Raw genomic sequence first — 21,483 nt, forward strand, 5'->3', positions numbered from 1 at the left:
ACAGCGCGAGGCAGGGGGTTCCCCACCCCCCTGCATCCCCGTGGACCCGGTGCTGACACCCCTCTCCCCGTGTATCCCGGTGCAGAGACACACACACACACACCCATCGCATCCCCGTATATCCCGGCGAAGGGAGTTTCCAACCCCCGCCCCGGTGCGCCCCGGTGCATCCCGGTGGAGGGAGACCCCCCCCGCTTGCCCTCCCCGTGCCTCCCGCCGCAGCCCACCCCCCCCCTCCCCGGTGCACCCCGCCGCAGGGAGCTCCCCCCCCCGCGCTGCAGGGACGCTCCTTCCCCCCGGGGCATCCCGGTGCAGGAGCCCCCTCCTCCCCCGGTGCGGACCGGCGTGTGTGTGTCCCCCCCCCCCAACCCCGCCGCCGCCGCCGCGCTCACTCTTTGCCCTGCCGCCCCACCCGGTGGCGGCCGGCGGCACTGCAGGCGGCGGCGCGCAGGTGCCCGCGGAGCTCCGCACCGCCCCGCACCGCTCCGCACCGCCCCGCACCGCCGCTGCCCCCTCCTCCCTGCAGGGTGCCTCTCCGGCTGGGCCCGAAGCGCTTCCCCAAAGCTCCTTCCCAAAGCATCTTCCTAAAACGCTGTCTCGAAGTGCCTCCCAAAAGCACCTTCCCTAAGTACCTTCCCAAGCACCTTCCCAAAACACCTTCCCCAGATTCCTCCTGCCGCACTGCCCAGTGTTCCCTGCCTGCCCACCACCCAGGGATCCCCCCACCCAGGGCCGGCAGCCCCAGCTTCAGCCCTGGGTCCCAGCCAGCCTAGCTGAAACCCTCCCCCCCACCTCAACGGGCTCAGATACCCCCGGCTAAACAGGGAAAATGGGGGAAGTGTGTGTGGGGGGTCAGTTCTGCCCTTGTCCCCCCAGATCAGTGCGGCAGGGGACACCGTGCATCTCCCGGGGAGGTGACAGCCAGCGCGACATCGGGCTCAACATCAGACCTGGGCTGGGACGGGGGCTGAGAGTCACAAAAAGACATTTAAGAGAAGCACGTTCACCTCCACCAGCTTCGCTTTGGCCCCTGATGGCAGCATCTGCCACAGAAATCACCCCAGGAACCCCCAAAACCACAGACGTGCCCAGCAAAGAGGGAGGCCCTTGTCTGCCTCACCCTCCTCCTCCCTTTCCCAAGGGAAAAACCATCCCCGAGATGCTCTCGGCCCCCCCTCCAAAGCAGCGACGTCTATGAACGGAGCTCGTGTCCCGAAATGTCTCCCACTGCTTTTTAAGTGTGTGAAAATGCCCCTCTGAGGGGCTGGGAGAGGGACAGAAATCAGCCACCAGCACATCTTTTTCCAAACAATCTGTTTCTTTTCCCACTGGTGGAAATTCAGAAGTAAAGGGGAAAAGCTTGAAAAAATCTTTCTGGTTTTTTTTAGGGGTTTCTTTTTTTTTGCAGAACTCTCCTCTCTGGAGATAAAGCCGTGAGAGTTCAGAGGGAAAATGTCTTTTCCAAGGTCAATGGCAGAGCTGAAACCAGGTCACCGGGACGCAGCCACGGCTCTGCCCAGGCGCTCCCGGCTTTGCCCAAACTTTTACTGTAATCTGGATAATTTTGTCATCATCCATAAATCAAGCCCAAAGCCCGTGAAATTGCAAATGGGGTGGGGAAGGCAACGGGGGAGCGATAATTCGTGAGGAGGAGAGGGGCGACGGCACCAGCAGGCAACAGGTTTGATAAAACCAGCCCCAAGGAGCACTCAGGTGGATGCTGCTCCCACCAGGAATGGGCAAACGTGAGGAATTCACCACCCCGGGGATGTGGCCGAGCCCAAAAGCAGAAGTAGATTTGGGGCTCCACGCTACCTGCTCCCGCATGCTGGGGCTCAGTCCCGCTTTCCCCATGAGGTCGCACCCCAGAATCCAATTTTGCAACACAAACGGGATCATGAACTTCCCTGCTTCTTCCCGTGCCAGGAAAAACCCAGGAAAATTCAGTGCAAGGAGGGAACAACCTGCCCCAGGAAAAGTTCCCTCCGGGCTCCCCCCGCTGAATGATGCCGCTCTTGTGCCCTAAAGCAGCAATTTTCTCTCTTTTCCAAATTTAATAGGTTTTTACTTCCCCGGAGTGGGCGATGCTCTCCCTGCAGCTCCTGAAAAACTCCAGCGCTGTTAAATTTCAGCTGGAGAGAGCAGCAGAGAGTCCCGTAGGTTAAATGCAACGCTGCATGGCTTGGATATCCTCATTATTAGTGAATGTGGGGGTGTTCTGCCCTTCCGGGTCATCCCTGGCTCCTCCGTTACGGGAGGGTAGAAAGAGGTGCTTGATTTGCTCCCTGCACACATCCACCTCCCTACGTGCATTTTCCTTCCCCTCTTTCACGCTCGCTGCCGTCCCCGGCAGAGCAAGCTGCATCCGTCTCGGCCGCACGGGTGGAGTGGATGCCCTGAAATATTCCCGGAGGCACATGTAGGTAATATTTTATTTTTTTAAAAATTTTTTTCAGAGGGAGCAGTTGTTTCTGAAATTGCCTTTTCTTTTTCTCGCTGTTCAATGCTTGCTCACGTCCCATCCCTTTTTTTTAATGCATTGATTCTTCCTGTCTGTACCACGGCCGGCCACAGGCAAAACCCACCGAAAGGGGAATTGGGAGGAACTGGGAATGCACAAGTGCAGTTTTCAATTTTCACGTCCCATTCAAAGACTGGTTTTAGCACGCTGCTCTCACCCCACGCACAGTGCGTGATGCTATTTCTGTTTGATTTTTAAAAAATCAAATTCATGCAAATAACTTTAATTTTTGAGCCGGGACTGCCTGCTAACGGTCTGCCACAAACATTGCTACTTGGTTTTGGCCTGATGGTGTGTTTTATTTCTTGTGGGCACTGATGTTCTCTCCTCTGACAATGCTTTTATAGCTGATTCGATAACTTTTCTGTGATGGACCACAACGGAGTTTCTAACCGCTCAACCACCTGTACGGCAAATGAAGCGCGGCACTACAGGACAGGCAGAACGTACGGAAGCTTTACATTTCAGAGAAATCCCATCTCCAGCTCCTTTGTAATTTAACCACTGTCCCTGCCAGGCTATTAATGGGGAAAAAAAAAAAAAACCCAACATTTGCAATTTAATTTTAGCAACCAAGTCTGCAATTTAATTTTTGCCACCAAATCTGCAATGTCATTTTTGCAACCAAATCTCCAATTTAATTTTTGCCACCAAACCTGCGATGCCATTTTTTGCAACCGAAGCTCCGATTTAATTTTTGCTTCTTGATTGGTTTTGCTATTTCCCCCCCCAAAGTGTGCCAGAGTCCCAGGGGGGTCCCAGCAGCCGGTGCCCAGCAGCCAGCATGCCCTGCCTGGAGCGGAGTTACACCACTTCCCCCACCTGGGAATAGGCCCCCGGTTCTGGTTTAGGGCTTTGTTTTGCTTTGCTTTTTTTTTTTTTTTTTTTTAATTATTTAACCAGACGACTTTAAAGCCCCGCAATGAAATTCTGAAGTTGTCATCACTGGTTTTTTCACCCCTCAGATGAAAGAAAACAACAACAAACCCCTTGGGCAGAAGCGGTTCAATAAAAACCGAGGGGAGCGCAGGAAGGGGAACAGATATCTCATGAGCGATTGGGTGCAGCTCCCCGGTACTGAAAACCCTGCTCAGCAACCAGCTCCCACCAGGGAAAAAAAAAAAAAAAAAAAAATCTATATTATTTTTGCCACTTACCAAACCTTGAAGTCCAAGTTGACTTCAGCCACCCTGAAGCCGTAGGTCCCGCGCACCGCTCCCCACGCCAGGGAAACCCGGAGCATTTTATAGCGTGAAAGCTGGGGTGGTCCCCGCCCACAGGGTGCTGCTTGAAAATGAGTATTCATAAGCATTTAGGGACGATGACAATGTAAAGCTTCCTCCGCGCTCCCCCAAGCCCCGGCTGCCGCCCGCCCGCCCGCATTGCCGGCCAGGCCCCCTCCGCCCCGCTTCTCCCTCTCCTCCATCACCCTGCTGCAAACCCCCTGATTTTTATTTAAAATGCTCGAATAGGGTCTCAAATATCTTCTCCCCCACTTGCACCCCTTGCAGGAGCAGCTCGTGGGGTTTTTTCTTTTTCTTCTTTTTTCTTTTTTTTCTTTTTTGTTTTTTTTTTTTTTTGAAAAGCCTCCGAAACCAGAATGTTTCTGCAAAGAGTTTATCAAATTACATTTGGGGACAAAGAGCTAAAGTGCATTTTCTTGAAGGCTTGACAATTGGGGAGCCATCAAGGAAATGAAAAGAATGACAGAAAACCAAAGGCTTTTGTCAGATGGAGAAACGCCATCGAGAAAAGCCAGGGTTGGGGGCCTTTATTTTTGTTTTGGTTGGATTTCGATTTTCTTTTCCCAGGTGTTAAAGTTGGGGCTGTGGGGAGGGCAGGGAGAGGCAAGGAAAAGCCATTCGGTTTGGGGGGGAACTTAAATGGGGGATTTCTCCTCTCGATTTTTTAACAAGATGCCAGTGTTTAAAAGAAAAATGAAGCCCCTTTAGAAATGTGAAGCTGCCGAGATAATGACTGCGATCTTGCTAAGACTGGATGGGAACAGGTGATATTTTTTTCTTCTTTTCTTGTTCCCATCTGTCCTTTGTTCAATATGAGACCGAAGAGAGACAGAAACGAGATCATTTTGATATTCCCCTTTTTGTGCATATACCTTCTCCCAAGGAAAAGAAACGCGGCTTGGTCCCACTCCAGGCGTTATTATAGAGGGTGGCTACAGAGAGGTACGCAAATAAAATACAAATAAAATCCCTCAACTCATTTCTTTGCATCTTACCAAGCGAGAAGCGGGGTGTCTGGGTCTGCTCATGAGCTGCTCTCGGGGCTGAGCTCGGGACGGTCCCTCAGGAAGATGCTCAGGGACACCCGCGCAGCCCCTCGGGGTTCTCCCACCCGCAGCCTTATTCCCATCCACACCTGATTTTCTTCCCCCAGGTGCCACCCCGCATTACGGCAGCATTTTCTGGGTCACTCTCAGCCCCTTTCTACCTCCCCAAAAGCCATCCCGTCCTTCCATCCCTTCTTCAGAACTGAACGCCAGGGCACTAAGCCTGTGGTCAAATGCTTCGATGCCCCTTCGGAGCATCCCAAATCCCAAGGCGGCATCCCCATGGGAGCCCTGCTGGGGGACATCAGCGGGGGCTGCGCACAGCAAGTTTTGAGCTTCTGTTGCTTCCCCCCCCCCCCCAATTAGGAACATTTTGCATGTTTTCTTCCCCCGCTTCTGAAAATAGGAAGATTTAAGCTCATCGCTGGGTCAGATAATTGGGGATGCAACTGGTTTGCCCTCCAAGCTGGCAATATTTTCTGTACCTTGTGAATAATTTCAGATATCCAGAGTCGTTCTTTAATATCTCCTGGTTTGAAATTTCTTTTCAAGAAGAAAAGATTCTTTTCCCGAGTGTTCTCCTCCTTTTAAATTTCTTTCTTGCTTTCTGGATCATCTCCTATTTTATCTTCCTTTCTAGTATCTCTGCAAAACATTGCCCTAAAAAAAAAAAAAATAAAAATCTGGTTTAAACGCCTTTCTGAAAACCCAACCCGCCAGCCCTAGCTGGTATTTATTCTCTTTTTCCTAACAAACTTCCTTTTTTCTTCTGCTACCAGCAAAACCATTCCCCCAAATCTCAGCCCTTTTCGAAAACCATCTGGCTTTTCCCCTGCCTGGGTCTTCTGCGAGCAGCAGATAATTACTCGAAAGGGTGGGCTGCGAAGGATTTTTGCATCATTGCAAGAATACAGCCACTATTATTCTACATGCCATGCAGCCTTTTAGAAAATTAAAAAGGCATAACGAGAAACATCTTACCCTGCTCTGAAGGAAAATAAACTACGTTGAAGTTTCTCCGTTCATCTCAAAAGAAAATGCCAGGGTAATCCGAGACAGGGACCGGCTGGGAGGGAAGGAGGGAGCGAGGGGTACATGTGTGCATGTATATATTTTCAAGAGATGAGACTTTGAAGATGCTGCCGAAACACTATTTATATCCCAGACCTTTTAATACAAAACACTGCTGAAGAGGCAACTTCAAGGACACGCTGAGCGGGAATAATTCAAAGTTTGCTCGGGAACCTCTTTCTAAGATCAGATTTTCCTCGCTGAAAACACCGGGGGCATGTGAAGGGGGCTGGGATTTACACCGTTATCCTGGACTTTCACCCTCCTCTCCATGCTAAAGGTTCCCACCGGCTCCCTCTCCCCTCCCTGCTCCTGCCCCCTCTCCCAAACTCCTCCGAAACCCTTTGAAAAAAAGAGTTAAAAAAATGCGTAGCAAGAGAGCGGTGGAGACCATCAGCTTTTGCTTGGCAGCTCGTGATTTTAAGGGCTGAAGCCAACGCGCACGTTAACCTACCCATGGCGATGCCCTACTGCCGGCTCCCGTCCCTCGAGTCCTGCCTGCTCCGCTTATTAAAGCCCTCTGGGAAAAACAGGGAAGAAGAGGGGGAGAAAAAAAGAAAAGAAAGAAAACAAAACAAGACCCAAATGAAAAACACATCAAGCCTCAAACGAGAGGAAGTTCAGCGTGGGACTCATTGTCTCCCCGAGCGCCGAAACCGAGGGCTTGGCTTGTGCCGGGCACACACTGCCCTCCAGAGACACGGCCCAGCAGCGGAGCGGGGCTCCCCGCCGAGGAGACGCTTTCCTAGGAGACCCCAAAGAAACCCCTTTTCTCTTCCATGCCTTTTTCAAATTTCTTTGCTTTTTTGGCTCAAAAATCTGAGGGTGCCGGTCAGCTCCAGAGCTCGTGCACGGCCGGGACGGTCAGGATGTTTAGGGTGCGTGTGCTCGGTGGTTGGGGCACCCAGAATTTGGGGCACTCAGCATTGAGGGCACCCAGCAGAGCCCACACTGGGTGAGGGACCACCCCCCCCCCCCGCTCACCCTGCACCCTCCCAGCCTGCAGCACCTGCATCCCTCCGGGCCAAGACACCTCAAACAGAGGGACGATGCTCTGGGATGGGGCCAGCTCTTTGCTGCAGAGTTATGGGGTGAAGCACCCAAGCACCTGCTGGTGGCACAGAGGGGGACCCCGGGGTGGGAAACCCCACTCGAGGTTCCTGGGCTTGCAACCTGCTCGAAAGCGGGTGCACAGGGGTGCAGGATGGTGCCCCCGGGTGAAAGGACGGCGCTGGGAGCTCACCCAGCCTTGGGGACAAGAGGTGGCACTGCAAAGCAGGACAGGGGAGGGATGGGTGTCTGTTGCCATGCTGGGATGACACCAGGCTGGCATCCCAGTCAGGCACAAGTGATAGTTGATATTTTTTTCAAAAAGGAAAAAAAAAAAAGGCAATAAACCAGCTCTTTTTTTCTCATCAGAATTGAGCAATTTTCATTTTACCCCCCCCTTTTTTTTTTTTTTTAGCAAAGCAAGAGGAAGGGACATCCTTCCTCTCTTTCCAGAAGATGGGAGGGAGGTCTGTGACTGAGGAAAGGTGTTGGGGAAGAGGAAGAAAACAGCATTTTTCAGAACTAGTCTTTCTAGTTTTGGGAAGTTTGGGGAAGTTTTCCACTTCCCTCAAGGACATGTGGAATGAAGCTGAAAGCAACATGGATCATCTCCTTGCAAAAAGGCTTCATCCCCTTCCAAGAAGCACCGGTCTGCATCTTGCAAACTGCTTATGTGACCTTATAACTAAAAGGAAACACAGTGTCCCCCACTGAAACCCACAGAATAAATCGGTATTTAACTCGTGGACGAGGCGGGGTGTTGTTGGTGCCGAGTATTTCTCCGTCTCCTGAACCACGCACCGACGGTTTCTCTAGCCCAGGATCGCTGAATTACAAGGAGGTTTTCCCATTCTCCTTGCAGAATTCAGTTTTCTTTTAAGGAAAACCTCCTCAAACCCCCAAATCAATCCAGGCTCCCAGTTAAAAACCAGGGGAAGAAATTCATATCCAGTTGGAGCTGGGTTCGGGTTTTCTGAGAAGGCAAACCCCATCTTCCTGCAAAAAATAGCCTGGATTTATGATGGGAACAGAAATTAGTAGCTTCAGTAAGAACCAGGTGCTTTGTGGGGTGCCCAGTTGGGGGTACTGGTACAGGCTAACTGGGAGGCATTGCCTCCCTTCTGCATTCCTTCTTGTTTGCATGACGGTGAGCAAACCCATAAATATTAAATATCCAGGGTGACGAGGCCCCAGAAAAACAAAACGAAACAAAACTTTTGCAAAGGGTTTTTCGAGGCCCGGGTGAAACCGTATCAAATCTCCGGAGCTGGCAGGCAGCGTGGGGAGGAAGTTGTTAACATTTTGGTGTGAGAAGGTACCTGCTCATCCTTTCAGCCTCTGCCGTGCCCCTCACCATTCAAGCCGGGCACGTGAACAGTTACGGTTAAGAGCACAAAACCTTTAGCACAAAACACCGCAGAGTGACCCAGTAGCTAAAAGCTCATTTGCATTCATTAACAGTCCGGAGGCAAGTTCAGAGCTATTACCGCAGACCTGCTCCCCCTCCTCTCCGTCCCCCGCCCCGTCCCCCTTACCTGCCCCGTGAAAGGTCCCTCCCTCCGGCTGAAGCTCAAGGGATCCTGCTGGGCTTGAGACCTATCAAGTGACCGAGAAAATAATTTGCTCTGAAAGAGGATGCATCCCCAGGGCCGGGCGCTGAGGCCTCCAAAGAGGCGGCTCCGCACCGATTCGGGACGCTTTGCTCTGCCGGGAGAGGCACGGATGTGTCCAAGTGCTTCCAGCTCTCGCTGCTGCCCGTGGAGCCGGGGAAAGGGGGTGGCTGTTCCTGGGATGAGGGGGGGAATGATCGGGGATTTTATTCCTGTCTCTGCACCCTTCCCTGCCTTCTAATGGGGAATGGGGTCTAAACCTAGGAGAGGTGGGGCATCTCTGTTGGCATCGGTTTAGCATGCAAAGAGCAGGTTTGTTGGCATCTGCCTCCTGCGGGTATCCCTGCCTCCCTTGAGGGTCTCCAGGAGTGCTGAGATGCTCTCTGGGACACTCTCCCGGGAGGTTTCCCCAGGAGGAGTTCTCCTCTCCCCCCAGGGAGAAATCCCAGTAGCATCCCAGCAAGTCCTCCTTAGCTCTTGGTAGAAACTCTGCACCCAAGGTTACCTTCAACATGAAATCAGTGCCCCAAAACCTCCTGCATTTGGAGCCAAATTAGACACGTCCTCCTGACCAGGAGAATGAGGAGGATCCTGATGAGGGATCGTGGGCAGCGATGCTGCGGGCAGCTGCCTGCGAGTGCTGTCACTGCCACGGCAGCCCCAAAGGATCCCGATGCACCACCAGCCACAAGCGCCTCGTGTCTGCATCGCCGGCTGAGCTGGAGAGCGGACCCACGGACGCGGTGGTCCCCCAGGATGAGGGCCAGGGATTGCTGCCGGTGGTCCCCGCTCGGGCTCAGCGCCGCGCGATGCTCACATTGCACAACGCCGTGGCCCGGAGATGGGCTGCGACTTACAGGGACGGATCCCGATGCTCAAAGCTGCTGTAAAATCTCCAGGACGCTGGGACATCCTTCTCCGTCTTGCATTGTCTACCTCTAGCACTAGACGGTTCTCATTAAAGCCCGCAATTGATCTCCTGTCTTTGAAGGAAACAAGAAAGAAGGAACAAACCAAAAGGGATCCTCCTTCCTTCAGCCCAGGGGAACAAATCTGGCTTTAATTTCTTTTCCTTTTGTCATTCCAGTCGGGGATTTCACTTTAACGACGCTGTCTTCCCCATTCCTCTTCTAATGCTCTTCGAGAAACAGGAAAGTACCCCCTCTGCTTTCTATGTTTCCTCCCTTTGTTCTCCACGCCGCTTCTCTGATTTATGAAAGGATTTTTCTCTCCCTGTATCTTTCTTGTTGGGAGTCGAAGACCCCCAAAAAAGTGGTGGTCCCCACCCTGGAGTTCAGAAGAGCCACACTGCCGCTCGCTCTGATGTTTCTGACTGGCACTAAATATTTCATCTCTGCTGGGAAGGTGCTGGAGGACCAAAGCTTTGGAGCTTTCCTTTGGGAGGGGGCTTCACATTTATGCCACTGAATGGCTCTGATTTCCAGGAACGGGAGAAAATCCGCTCCAGCACCCAACACGATTCATACCCAGACAGGTAGGAGGAGGCAGACAGACCGATCCACCCGGATTAACCTCTCCAGGAGATTAAATCCTGCACGGCAGCGCTGCAGAAGACCCAGGAGAGATGGTAAAAGTCACCTGCCTTCCCCGACCTGTGGGCAGAGCCTCGCCGGCACAAAGCATGGTGACGCACGTGGAGGGTGTGAGAAGGACCCTGTGCCGCTCCGAGGGAGCGTGATGATGATAACAGGAAGAAAGCAGGATTTAGGGGTTAAGGTGGGAAGGGGCATGAAGCATAATGGTCTTTTAATCAGAAAATGAGACCAAAATACGTTTTTTCATTTGGCATATGCATCAAAAAAGTTATTAAAAGGAACTGGTTAAATATCTCATTAATGAAGATGAATGATGCCTCAGATTTGTTTTTAAACAGTTCAAAGCAGTTTTTTTTTCTGACCTCCCAAAGTGTGTGTGCGGAGGGCGATCTCAATGGCTTAAAATTTTTTTTTTCTTCTTTCTTTTTTTTTTTTTTAAAGCAGCTTAAACTGATTTCAGTGCCAGAGCTGCTGCTGCACACCCTGGGAGGGAGAGATCAGGCTGGGACGTGAGAACATCAGTTGGCTGAGTGCAGATCAGGGATCTCAGGGGCTGTTCTGCAAATCCACACTCTCCATCACACTATGAGATGTTCACAGCTGGGACTGAACAAGCTCCCTCCTGCTAGAAACCACATGCAAGAATCTAGGAAGAAATAGCTCCAGGCGATAAGACATCTCATGCCCCTAAGATCACAGCTGGACCTTCCGCGGACGGCAAGCTCCGAAGGATGCAGGTTGTCCCACCGCTACGTTCACCATCACCATCCCACGGTCCAGGTGTCCCAGGCTGGGACACCAAGCCTTACCCTGGGGACCAGGTCGGACGGGGTGTCCGCCTGAGCTCTCATTCACACGGTCGAACCCCCAGGCTGCCCCACGAATCCTGAGCCCAAAATAAAAAGTATCCCAGCGCCTGCAAAGGCCAGAGACGGGAGGGAGCGGAGGGCAGGGGAGGAGCGTGTTTTCAGATTGGTTTTTGATACACAGCCTGAAATAAGGCACAGAGGAGCTTCTTTTAAGAATGATTGCATTAAAATAGCCCTCTCCATTACACAAACACTAATAGAGGCTCAGTGCATTATTTCTATCAAAGTGCAATTTGCATTTACAAAGGGGTCCTGGGAAGTGATGGATGGGGAAGGAATGGAGAAAGGCTTGTAAAGCCGAGCGTGCTCATCTTGGAGTAACTTTCAGGCACAAGGCGGTTTTTCTTACACCTTCCCCTCCAAAGAAACTCGTGACGTCTGCTTAAATGAACATTCAGGCTCTCGCCTTTCACCCCGCAGCCCATCAATAAAAGCCGGAGGAGCGAAGGAGAGGGGATATTCATTTATCTTCATTAGGACTCTGGCCAGCTCCTCTGATCACCACGTCGGAGTCGCCGGGGAAGAGAAAAAGCTACTGTTCCTTTCCCCGGCTTCCCTGCCCGCACACGCACACCCCACCACCGGCTCGCAAGCATTTCGGGGTGGTGGGACCCCACTCAGCACCTGCCCTCAGCCAAGGGAAAAATGGGATTTTTGGAGGTATTCCCCTTTTCTCTGCTCCTTTGCAGAAGCCGAGCTCCAGGAGAAGAGTGGGCAGCAAGGGGAGAGTGAAGGAAAAAGCAACTGAATGTCATGAGATACCCATCAGTGGAGGCAGATTAAAGAGGAGGGGAACCCTATTAGACAGGCAGAAGATGAAATGGGTGATACCTGGACTGAATATCTTAAAGGGGTGGTATCTGGCCTGGAAGCTCAGCCCCCATCACCAGCCTCCACATGACCTACTCACAGTAGCTGTTTGGAGGCCCACTCCCGCTTTGGACAAGGGCGATCATTTTGGGAGAGGCACTTCACCCTCCCTGTCCTGCTCAAGGTTTCCTCCCATGGACACGCTGAAGACCCCCTTGCTTCAAAGCCCTCTACAAACCTTGCTTCAAAGCCCTCTACAAACCTTGCTGGGGTGCTGAGGAACAGAACCACCTCCCGCTGTGCTCAGGGATGTCACGCAGTCCTCACTGGATGCTCTCCCACCTCTTCCTGTGAAGGATGCTCCTGGGAGCCAAGCACTGGCAGTCAAGTACTTACGGAGTGAACGGAGACCTCAGGTTTGGGTTCCATATCCCTCCTGAAACCCATCAGCAGCTCTCTGAAACCCCCTCCTGAAAGGCACCACCGGCTCTCCCACCTCTCTCCCTGATCACCCTGAAAGACACTCAGTTCTTCTTTGACCCTTGATAAATTTTTGAGCCTTGGTGGCTTCCAGAGGCAACAAGGTCCACTGTCCAATAACACTTTGAAGAATAACCAGGGGGACCAGGCCTTTAAGAGATGTCAGATGTCAAATTCAGTCTACCTGCTTGCACCGCCATAGTAAAAGATTAAACTTTTTAAAACACTTTGCATGGCTTTGTGCTGCCAGGCATTCAGTGTTTCCATGTTTAAGTTCTCACAACACCCCTGGGGATGGAGGTCCAGGGCAAGAATATCATACCTAAAAAGAAATCTCTTCTTCCATCCATTATAAGTTACAAGCCTTTGTAAGCTTTTTCTTCCAATGTCTATCAGAGCAATCCTCTTGGTGTCTAAAAGACATCCTCTGAAATGAGAGGGAGCCCACAGGACACGTTTCATGAGCTGGAGGAATGCCTTTACAATGGAAAAGTCACATCAGGAACTCACTGCTGACAGTGGGTATGGTTTGTCCCACCTACATGGAGCTGTCGACAAACAAGGCATCTGCTCCAGACTCGCTCTCTGAGGTCCCCTGGTACTTTCAGAGATGGAGGCATCTCCTCCCAGGACTGTCATTTCAGAGGGGCAGGATCTGTCCTCCCATGGAAGTGCCTGTGTCAGGATGGGATGGATCTCTCCCTGGAAGTTCCACATGTCCTGGAGTAGCCCCACTTCAACAAGAGGAAAGAAAGCAATAAGAAGGACGTATGGGGGAAAGGAACATGGCCAATACTCCAGGGTGGGAAGTGTGACTGGAGACTGGAATACTCTCTGGTCTAGCAAGGACATTCACTGGGAAGACATTAAGATTCACATCACATGTGTTTCTTCTGGTTGAACAGAGACATTTCACCCAAGAATATCTGTTCAGTCTTCATCTGTACTCGGAGTGATACAAGTCATCTCATCCTGACTTAGCCACCTAAAATCAGACAGGTGAATCCCAGGTGGGAAGGACTCTTGTCCTTTGGCTCTAGAAAGAGTCCAGGGATCTAAAGTTGGGTGAGATGAATCCCTCTCCCACGTTTAGATGAGAAAGCAGGATTCAGGGTCCTCATAGCACGGGCACCAACTTCCCAAGAGCAGTGAGGGAATTGAGTATTATTTATTCTCATCAGTTCTGGGAGCATTTTGTTTCTCCCTTGCTTTTGCTTGGGTAGTCCTAAGCCACACGCTAGGCATCAGCCCCAGCAGAGAGCTGACACAAGGCGTGGAGCAAGGGGGGACCCCTTCCCTTTCAGCCCTGGGTATGGCTGGGTGACCTGAGGACCAGCCCCTGCTCTTCTCACCATGAGAAACATCATGGTCCCTTTGCCCCACCACCCCAACTCACACCTCAGCCTTGTTCACCACCAGCAAAAACGCCCTGGAAAGAAAAAAACACTCCAAGAATACAGCTTGTGACTGCTGGGCAGTAAAGATGATGGATTGAAGAGCAGTATTGCTCTCACAGCATTTTACAGGCTTCCCCAACAGCAGCTTCTCTGCTTCACACGTAATTATCGCCTCTATTTTCTGTTTTATGGGATTAACAACCATATCACCTCTGCTCTTTCTAATCTACTGTTCTGCCTGACAACAACTTTTTTTTGCCTAATTGCCCAACTGACATCATTAAGTCACACTCAGTCATCCTTGGCCAGGACTTAGCTTGAGGTGTGCTCTACTCTGGACCCACAGAAAGGTTCACACGCCTGAAAACGTGTCCAGCTCTACTCACAGAAGATACTTGCAGAAAATACTGCTGCTACCTAAAGCCCCACCTCAGGGCTTCAGAAATGGGACAGAATGAACGAACTCCTTTCTCTCACAGCTCATCTGCCCTTGAGATTGGAGCTGGCTCAAGCATCTCTCTGCTTCACAAAGTCCTGCAGGAGAGATGAGGACACACCACACTCTTTCCACAGGAACAAGGAGTTTCGCAACTATGCGTGCTTCAAGGAAGGAGGGATGATGGACAGAGACACAAGGATGCATAGCTACTTCCATGCTAGCCACCACTCAAGGCAACTGAAGGCTTATTCTTGTTTGCTGCCTTCCCTCCCACCTCAGCTCAGAGCTGTTCAATTCTGTCAAGCCATAACAGCTTTCCACTCCCAGCCCCAAGCTGCAGTATTTTGTTGCTTTTCTTTTCCTGTTTGCCAATGGAGGAGCGTGTTTGAACAAGGCATTTGCATTGCATAAAGAGCTGGGAGTAGCTATCTGACCAAGAATGACCTTCAGCCCCATGTCCCTGCTCATGCTGGCAGCCCCGGCAACCTCCCCAAGCATGGTGCTTCTCCATGCCAGCATGGTTGAACCTTGCTCAGAAAACCAACGTGCTCTGTGGTGACCCTCCATCTGCTGCACAACATCTGGAAGGGCTCTCCACATCCCATGCTCAGGTCCTGCTGCTTTATGGGTGAGCATAGTCATGGGCATTGCAGCAGAAAAGAGCAAATTCCTTCTTGTTCTACCTTCTGGGATATTTCCTGGTCTATAGAGGTCTTCATCTCATGCCAACCTACTCCTGGTCTGCTGATAGCTCTCCATTGCATTGACTACACCAACTAGATCTTTAAGGCAAGTCTCGGTTGCCCACACAGAGGTACGAAGTGGCGTTTGAGGTGCTCAGGGGATCTGAGTTGTCCATATGGAGCCGATGGTAAGAGCTCAGCACCTCTGGGAGAATTGCATCCTCTTCAAACAACAACTGGAGGCCTCTGAAACTGGCACTGGCCTCCGAGATGTCTGCAACTGAATTTCACCTTTACATTTAGGTGTGGGAGTCCGGGAGCTGAATCCTGCCCAGTGTCCAGCTGGAACCCATTTACTGGGGACAGGTGAAACCCTCATTTATGTCACTGTGATAAGGCTGGAAGGACCTCAAAGGCAATCTCATTCAGGGAGCCCCAGATTTCATAAGAAGTGGTGCAGTAAACTGCTTAGTTTCTACTTCTGTGAAAGAAAAATGCATGTTGGAGACTCAAGGGAAGAGGAGTTGATGATGCTACTTTGTCTGCAGCAGTAAAACTGCTTTGAGAAGCCCTGTTCCCAGCTGGCTTAGCCACAGGATTATTGAAAAGATCTGGGTTTGAACAAACAAGAAAGAAAACCCTGAACGCAGTGTTTAAACCCTCTGTTACCAGATTGTTTCGGCAGTCCGGCCTACATCCTTGCTACCAGCAAGGCGGCAGTTCCCACCACCTCCAGACCCTGAAAGCTGGGGGGGCCTCAGCTGCCTCCTCCCCGTGCTGCTCCGCAGTGCTGAGCACGATTCAAAATCTCTCCCGATGCATTTTTTCTGGCGTGGTGTGGCATGGTGTCGCATCCAGCCCATCGCTCACCCCAGATCCGTGCAGGGGTCCCCATGCAGCACCTGCTCTGGCACAAACTTCTCCCAACACACGTTGGTCCTCCCTCTTCTCAAACCTCCACGGATGGAGACACTGCCTCGCCACAGCCCCCAACACAAATGCCTGTCCTCACCATAGAAGAGCGTTCCTCCTAACATCCATTACTTTCTGGATGTAATTTAAGCCAATTACCTCTTGTCCCATTCCTGGTGAACAAGGAGAACACTTCATTCCCTTCCTCTTTGCAGAAGCCTGGTACGTATTTGTCGGCTCTTATAAAGTTTTCCTAAACTAAACAACTGCAAGCCATTTGATCTTCCTTCCTTGGCCATGATTTCCAGTCCTCTGGTCTCTTTTGCAGCCCAACTCCAGACTGTCTCCAACCAGTCTGCGGCCTTCCAGCACTGTAGCCCACAAATTTGGGCTCAGAGGTCTCAGTGGCACCAAGCCGGAGAGGGAGACTGAGTGCTTGGACCATGCCCAGCAGAACCAAGCTCACACCTTCCCTCTTCCATCATTTTTTGATGAGGAAAATGGTTTCCCTGAGCATCAGTTTTCCCCAGCTCCACCTGGGCATAGCATTACCCGGACGTTGATGCACTCAGCTCTCCTTGGCTGCAATTTCTCCAGCGGGGTGGGGAGAGCGGCTGTAAAAAAAATATTTAGAAGGGAGCCAAGCAACTAGGCGTGTCTCAGAAAGTCCAAGACGTACTTTAGTCATCGGCTTATCTATACAGGAACAGGGTCAGGGTGAATCTGGGGTTAAGGATGTCCCACGTCACATTTACCCGCTTTCTAGTAGTCCTTGGGGGAAAAGTATTATAAAAGATTGTCCACTAGAAAAACAAATAAAAGTATAATAAACCAGAAACCAAGGGAGAAGTCAGCCCCCTCTGCACCAGGGAACTTCCTCGTCGCAATTCCAGCATGCAAATCTCGCCTGCCCATCCCACCTCCCCGGCAGACAGGCAGATCAAAAGTTCCAGGGAAGCACGAAGGTTTTTACAAGGTGCACGGCGTGGGGAGAGCAGGAGCAGGCAGCTCGGGCAGCCTTGGATGGCAACGGAGATTTCTCCAGTGCCAGTTGGTACATGCTGGGTGCCAGTTTTGGGGGGAAGTGACTTTCCCAGGAGGGCTGGGAGGCACGGCAGGAGCCCGCTGTGTCTCGCCAGCTGGTGGAAAGGCGAGGGCTTCTTCTCGTCTCTGCTGCCAGGAACTGGGCCTTTCCTGGTGACAATAACAGCTGCTGCAGACATGGCTTAATCAGCAAAAATGAGCATCCTGGCAAAAAAAAAAAAAGCTACTGTAAATTAATATGAATGTTTGCAATTATAATTAATTACCATCACCTAGGTATTCATGGCTGCATGTTTGGTAACTATCCAGGCTGTAGAGACTCGAGCTGCAGGTTTGTCAAATGAGAGCCTGGCTGACCATGTCTGCACTGAGGAAGCACAGAGGTTACATCTGCACCGGCACGATGGATGCGTCTGGGACCATCCTCCGGCCTCAAGGCCACCTGGCAGGGACAAACCTTTGCCCATTGAATTGACCTCCCCAAAACAGGGTGGCCACATCCAACCCACCTATTGGGAAGGGTCTGGACCCACGCACACTCCCGAACCATGCCTGAGAACTACCTGGCAGAGTGCTAATAATTTAACAGCGAGGATAATTGGTGTCTGAACCCTGGAACTGTTTAATTTGCTGGTATAGACACAGCCTCAGGGCTCTCGCTGCAGCCCTACCCCGGGAAAGCGTCCCAGAGGCTTGAAAGCATTCGAGCAGGTGTGAAATGTTTTCCTGGGTTAGGACCAAGGGTTTGGTATTAAGCTGAAGTCAGTGGTGGGGAAATCTTGCCCTGGTAACCCCAGAAGGCCAGTCCTGACATATGCGGGCTGGGTTTTCGATGAAGCCAGCACCCTCATGCGCTCCTTCCAGCGCCTTGGGGGTCAAACCCCAGAGAGATGCTATCTGCCCCTGCATGCCACCACACGCGTGCACGAGCCCTGGGCTGGTCTGCCTGCAGACAAAGCTCACAAACCTCTCCTGAAGCTGGGGAACACTGGAGCCAGGCAGAAAAGCTGTGACTTCACCGCTCCTAGGGTCTGGATGTGCAGGATCATCCCCAGGACTGCTTGGTCATGGGGATTTTCTGCCTGCATAAGTCACCACAGTGAAGCTTTAGGTGCTTGAGATGTCCAGGACATGACCTCGAAGGCTATGCGTCGCCTAGTTGGGCCCTTGGGGATGAGCTGGCTTTGCATCCCTTCCACCAAGTTGACAGTGCAGTTGTCTTCTCCCAAGCAATGCAGAAGAAAGGTGATTTTTTTGGCCGAAGCAGAAACTACTGCACAGTGCGTGGCTGTGCCGATGAGCTGCTTGATTTCTCCTGGGTCCGCTGGTGAGACGAAACAGCTCAGGAGGGTGGGAAGTCAAACCTCGCTGCAGCTCTGCAGCACTGGAGCCATCGCTTCCTGGGAAGCTGGTGGTTCCTGCAGAGAACGAAGGGCATCCTGGCCAATGCAGCTCACATCACTTCTGCACATGAAGGGCTTGCTCCACGCTGCACCACAGCTCTGGGGAACTTTTGACCAGGTCCTTAGTAACAAAATACAGGTCATGGGTCTGTGTCACCCCTGGCTGACCTGGAAAAACCCTCATGCTTCTGACAGCATGTGCAACCTGAAGCCCAGCTGTGCTATTGCAACCTCCTACCTGCAAACGCTGTTGAGATCGCTCCTTCCACCACCCACTTTGAGGTGAACAAAATATTCTCAGCCACTTTAGCCATGAAGCATCCAAAGGGATCTGACCCCATATGCCAGGCACAAAGATGCTTTGCTCATCTTGCCAGCCCCATCAAGCAACGAGACTCCCAACCAGTCCCACCAAGGACATGAATTCCCCAGCCAAGTTTTGCATCTCTTAAGCAATTACCTTTCTGTAGCGAGGAAGGAAGATTGCTTGGAGTGGCATATCTCCCAGTGGGACACAACAGACCATGATGGGACGGGGAGGAGGACAGGGTTGACTATCACAGACACGCAGTGAGTGCTTACCTCAGGGCCTCAGGCTGTTGCACCATGTTCTGTTCCACCTCCTGTCAACGGTCTGAGGCAAACCCACATTTTTCTGACTGCAGTGACTGCAGGCTACCTTATATCCTGCCCTCAGCCTCCAAGCAGATGGATATAAGTGGACACATCCCAATCTGTACCTAGAAAGAGGAGCTGGAGGGGGTTCACAGCACAAGCTGCACTGCTGAGGCCAGAAGCAGGTGCTCAACAGATAAACTAGGGATTTCCACCTCCAATAGCCATGGTTTCAACAGAAGCCAGCCCAGGGGCACCCTGCAGCCAGCAGCTGCTTCAGGCTCTTCACATAGCTTTCTGCTTTCTCATGAGCCAGTGGAGCTGAGGGCAGTTGAGGTCAGGAAAGGACCCAGCTGAGATAAAGTTACACTCATATCTCAACCCCGGGGGAATATCAGCCAGGATCTTCCTCTTTATAGCCCATTGGTACATGGCTAATATCCACCAAAAGCAAATTTGGACAATAAATATTAGGTTCCCAGTGATCTCTCCCTTGCAAAGCAAACCTCACTGTCTCAGAAAGACCCAAAGCTGTGCTGCAGGGAGCAGGACAAGCTGCAGCTTCAGGTGAGGCTGGGAGTAGTGAGGGAGGAGGACCCACTGCTGCAGCCACTGCCAGCTGGCCTTGCAGAGGGTCCATCCCTCAGCGTGGGCAATATTAACAATATTCACCTGAAGGACACTCTTCCCTTCTTCTGTGGGTTTCTTCTAATCTGAATCAGGATGCTGTGGAGAAGTGGAAAAGCATAAGGCAGGGAAGACCTGTCCAAACATGACAGCCTAGGGGCTGTTGCCCATCCTTTCTTGGATGGATGGGAACAGAAACATACCTAGAGATCCAGTCACCCACCAGGCTTTGCCCTGGAAAACCCGTGGCTTTGGCTTGTTAAAAGGCTGGTAGTGCAGAGTGAAAGCTCAGTGCCAAAGGTTTGGGGAGGAGAAGAGCCAAGTGCTGCCTTCAGCCAGGGCTTTTGCACCTCATGGTGAAGAAACATCACCCGAGCTGCAAATGATGGTGGTGGGATGGGGCTGTAGAGCATCCCCTATACTCTGCATGGTCCTGGGGGCCATCGCAGCTTGGTCCCCAGGACCAATAAAATAATATTGTCCCCTAAAAAAGGGGACAGTAGTGAAAAAGGAAGACTGAAGTTCAGGTTCTTCCCAGGTCTCCACACGACCTGCTCCCTGCAGCAGCAGCTGCCTGGCCCCGCTGGGATGGTTTGTTACCAGGACTGTGGATGGAGGAGAAACAGGATGGCCTTCCTCAGATGGCAGTCCCCTGCAACAAGTGCCCGGGGCCACCAAGGGAGAAGAAATCAGGTCCTGCCACTTCACCGAGGACATAAGTGAGGACCCAGGCAGCAAGCGTGTGTCTCCGCGCCCCCTCAAAGAGTGAGCCGACATCTGCAGCGGGCCGGCTAATGAATACAAACGGCTGCCCCGTGCCCCGCCGGGGGGTCTTTAACACTTCACACGTCTCGGCGACGTTGAGTAATCATCTCCCAAAGCCTGCTCGGGCAGCCCCTCCATCCCACGGCAAGCGGCGCGGAGATGAATGACTGCCGAGAAGACACGGCATCACAATAATTTTTCATCCGCAGTGTTGCTTAACCTTTCGTGAGCAAATCAGATTTCCCTGACACCGGCCTGGGCGCCGTACCTGCATTAAGTATTGCTGGGTCAGGGAGGGGCAGCCGTGATTTATGCCTTCTCCCCGCTAATCGGATTCTGGGGCAGGCAGATATTGATGGGCGCCTGCCTTTGATCCATGGCTCTCGTGAGCCTTCATTCAATTACTGCCCCACAGAATGCAATTAGCAGTGCCGCGAAGCCACGTGGGCCTCATAATCACGGCACAGAGCGAAGATGAAGGGGCTGTCACCAGGAGGAACGCCGCCCGGTCCCACCTGGGGATCGGATGCACTGCGGTGTGTACGGACAAAACACTAAGGAAGCATCAAGGAGGAAGGGAGAGAAGTCCCGTTTACCCCAAGCAGTCCCATCTTGCTTCTTCCCCATCACACAGCATCACCGCACGATGCTCCCACCACCTTCGCCTTCGTTGCCATCTGGCTTGACCGTCCTTGCCCTCTCCTGGCACTGCGTCTGCTCTGTTGTGTTCCTCCCTGCATGACCCAATTTCACATCCCAAATCCGGTTGCTCCACCTCCTGTGTCTCCCTGCCCACATTTCTTCCCCCGTATGTAATGCTCTGTGCTCATTCCTCTTGGATATCATCCAGTCTTCTTGCCAGGGGAGGTACAATCCCTTCCCTAGCTGCTTCATCTCCCTCACCCATCCTTATCGCAGGTCGTGCTATCTCTGGGTTATCTGTTCCGCTCCCTTCTCATATTCGTTTATCTGCTCTAACAACCTCCTTCACCTGTGCTCTCCAGGCATGTGATGACAGCTGTCTCTATCAGCTTTCTTCCTCCACTTTTCCTTTAAACTCTTCAGTCCTGCAAACTTTGGTGGTCCTTCTGGTCCAGTGTCCATCTGCACACTCGTTCCTTGCTCTCAGAGGTGGGAAGAAGTTCATTGAAGATGGTCATATTCTCACATCCATTTCACACAATCTTCCCCATCCTGCCAGAACTGTTTTTGACCCATGGCAGAAGAAATCTGGCAAACCCTCCACACTGCAACAACATCACCACCAACAAGGATCATGGTGATGTCAACTGAGAAGAACTGAACAACCCTGATGAGCAGAGTGAAGGCAAGAGGATGAGG

The sequence above is a fragment of the Grus americana genome, chromosome 4, assembly GCF_028858705.1.
Source record: "Grus americana isolate bGruAme1 chromosome 4, bGruAme1.mat, whole genome shotgun sequence".
NCBI lineage: Eukaryota > Metazoa > Chordata > Aves > Gruiformes > Gruidae > Grus > Grus americana.